Genomic DNA, 3,610 nt, shown 5'->3' on the forward strand with positions numbered 1-3,610 from the left:
GGTCAGGTGAATGGGGTTTTAGGTGCATTATTCAGTTTCTGCATCTTCAAGATTTCATGAAAGACCTGGGAAGTCAGTGGGAGAGGCTCTGTGGGAGGCTCTGGAGCTTGCAGGAGCATGTGGTAGGGTTGCAGTGTGGGTAAGACCAAGCAGCAGCAGGAGTATGGTTAGGATAATCAGACTAGTCTCACTTTTTTGCTTTAGGTTCACATGGCCAATGTCCAGGGTTAAGACAAAGCAGAACACTTCAGTGGGGGTGCAATTAATGTTCTAATGAAAGAGCTTCATCATTTCATGGTCCTGTCGAGTAAAATGTAAGAATCTGGGTTAGGCTTACCAAAGCATTGTCAATGAAAAATATTTAAAAATTGATCATACCAGAAGGTATATTGGTACTGAGACTCCTCAACACATCTTTCTGTTCAGTTATTATGCTTTAGTCTGAACTGACAGGTCTGTGCCTGGTGACAGCTCTGTCATCCTGTGTATCAATCAGGATAGGTTAAGTTGCTGTGGTAACAACGCCAACTCTCAGTGGATTAAAACAATAACATTTGTTTCTCTCTTACATTAGATCCTCATTGAAAGTTGCCTAGGGAGCTCTGCTCTGTGTCAGCCTCATTTAGGCAGGGAGGGAAGCTCTTTCTCCATGTTTTCTGGGGAGTGACACCCCTATTCAAGATCCTGTGTTTTGGAGAAGTGCTTTCTTTGAAATTGTCTGTGTCCCTCTTGGCTGACTACGATCAGCGAGGACAGGCAAGCACCCTGAGCCTGGATCTAGTTCTTTGTGGGTCCCACTTGCTGGAATTGCATGCCTGGAAATTTTCTAAGTCCCCATTCTGTGCTTTGGACTTGCTGGGCCATAACTGGTGGAGCTATTTTGGTGGTGTTCTTTAATCCTGGACCATGAGTTGTCATGGTCCCAGTCCTTGTTTCTTCCTTTTGGGGCACTTGCAAACCTTCTATTAGGTATGTGGAGTCATATCTAATAGAGGAGTCATAACCCAAAAAGTATCTCAGCTCAATTTTGCATCTGTGAGATTATCCAGGGCTCAGAGGTCAGGCTCAGTTTCCAGAGGAGTTTTCTGGGAAGTGGATTACCACTGCTCACTACCATATTATTTTTTTTTAATGGAACTCTGTGAGGTTGGGCCATAAGAATGGTGTCAATATTCTGGTTTTGGTGACTTTCACTGGTGTTAGAAACAAAATAAATTCAGGGTTCTAAACTAGCTACAGTCTACTTCTGGCTGACATGCTTGACCTGTGTGTGATAGTCTGTGTGTTACCAGGTACATTGTAACTTGTGCTGCCTCTGATCAACTGAAGCCAAGGGAAGAAGGGGTGGCTGGTGACAGGGGTTCTTTACACTGTGTTCCTCCTCATCCCTGGCTACCCTGTAGTCACTCCATCTCCTCTGTAGCATTTATGGCAAATGTCTGGTAGTCCCTGGGGTTAGACATACCTATCTCTACTGGAGACTTTCAAGACTATTACTTTGCAATGCAGTAAGCCCTTCTTGTCAATGCCCTTTCTTGGTGTTTTTTTCATGTGGTGATATGCTCTCCCAGATGGTGTTAAGTCATTTCAGAATGAGGGATAGAAATTACTTGTGCAAATGAGATGACTCTTTTCTCTCTACCCTTTGGCCCCTTGCCTATTTCCTCTTTGGGGTTAGTGTTCACTTTAGGAATGCAGTGATTTTGGCCTAAAGAGTTCAAGAGATGACGTGATTGAAAAAAGATGTTCTATTTTTATGCTATAAAATACCAAATAATAAATTTAGCATACCCCGAAAATGAATTATCTCAATTTTCCTGTGCACTCTGGTTAAAACTTGAATTTTTGTTTATCATCAGCAAGACATAATAATGACTTATAAGAAACTCATTGGAGTAGGCTTATCATGGCTACCAAGCAGAGGCCATTCTACCTGGTGGTGTTCAGTGACTCTGGCTTTGCCAGTCAGTTCATGACTGAGGAAGTGGCCCAGGAGCAGGTGGACCTGAAGGGGAGTACCTGCCTGCCCTGGGCCATGGTGGACCATTCCCACAAGAAGCTGCACCGCTGGAGAGTTCTGGAGAAGGCTGCTCTGAAGTTGGGAAGACTGACACTATCATTCGAATTTGCAATAAGAATTTTTGATATCATTAATCAAACTCACTTGATAAAATGGCTAACTAGGCAACAGTTGTCCTCAACTGTGTAGGAGCATAACAATTTTATGAAGAACCTATAGTAAAAACATGTATTGAAAATGGAACTAGTTGTATTGACATCTCTGGAGAACCCTGGTTTTTGGAACCAATGGAAATATCATGAGAAATCTGAAGAAAATGGTGTTTATATCATTAGAAGCAGTAGATTTGACTCCATTCTGGCAGATCTGGGATTAGTATACCAGAAATAAAATGAATGGTACTTTGATTGTGGTGGAAAATTTCCTGAGTATACATCCAGGACCCGAGGGGTTGTGCATTTATGACGGTAACTGGAATTCAGCAGTTTATCAATTTGAAGATAAGAGTAATTTGAAAAAAAACTGTGAAAAGAGTCAAATTTGAAACGTCCCAATTTTTGGTCCAAAATTTAAAAGAAGGTGGCTAATTTCTTACTGCAGAGAACTCAACAGTTATTCCATTTGTTTCTTAGGATAGATGGCTATTGTGAAGTGAATTCAGCTTCACTACTTGCATAAAAATTTAGAGCAATCATCTGTTCAGCATGCTGCTTATTGAACTATGGGAAGAATCGCTTCTGTTATTAAGTTGATATTTGCTGGATTAAAAAAATTCTTTGTGATTTTTGGCATTGGAAGACAACTTCTCATAAAATTCCCATGTTTTCTCTCCTTTGGCTATTTTTCAAAACAAGGTCCAACACAAAAACAAATTGATACTTCATCATTTACCATTCTTTTGGTCAAGTAAACCTAATGTGATCAAATGAAAGCATCAGAGTCTGGTGATGTGGCTACCTCCATAGCCATGGTCCAGGCAGCCATGACTCTTCTAAATATTACCTCTGATGTTCCTAATGGGGGTGTGGTCTTCACATTTGGAGCAACATTCTCCAGAACAAGTTGACTGACATACTTGACCAACTTGGCATTGAATTTAGTGTCATTAGAAGCTCTGAAGTCTAAACATTTGAAGAATTAATAGGTCATAAAGTCCATGAATTAACAGCTTTTTAAATTTGATGTTTTAAATTTTCTTATAAGTCTGTCTGACTCTACGGGGAATATACTACCAGATCTAAAATAGGTACAGATTAAAAGCAGGAAATTATACTAGCTTAACCTAAATTTCAGATCTTAGCTAATTTTGTTGCTTATAAGAGAGAAATAATTTTTGATTGACTTTTTCAATGAAGAATTTATGTTCAATGTTTATAAGTGATCCAGCAGATTGAAGAGTGGGGTAGATATCTCTACCTGTGTTGCCAACAGATTTCTTGATGAGGCACCCAGTCTTATGTTCATGTCAGGCTGAATTTATATATATATATATATTTGTGCATATAACATTTTAATTTAAAACATTTTTATTGTTTATGCTATTACAGTTGTTCCTTTGCATGATCCTAAATGGATATCAATTTTCCAATT

General features: G+C 39.5%; 1 pseudogene; it reads left to right on the plus strand.

Annotated features, from left to right (window-relative positions):
- The first annotated feature begins 1,906 nt into the window (after positions 1 to 1,906).
- Positions 1,907 to 3,145, plus strand: LOC119044135 (saccharopine dehydrogenase-like oxidoreductase; annotated as a pseudogene).
- The last annotated feature ends 465 nt before the right edge of the window (positions 3,146 to 3,610 follow it).

Source organism: Artibeus jamaicensis, unplaced genomic scaffold (genome assembly GCF_021234435.1).
Source record: "Artibeus jamaicensis isolate MK-2021 breed Jamaican fruit bat unplaced genomic scaffold, CSHL_Jam_final contig_332, whole genome shotgun sequence".
NCBI lineage: Eukaryota > Metazoa > Chordata > Mammalia > Chiroptera > Phyllostomidae > Artibeus > Artibeus jamaicensis.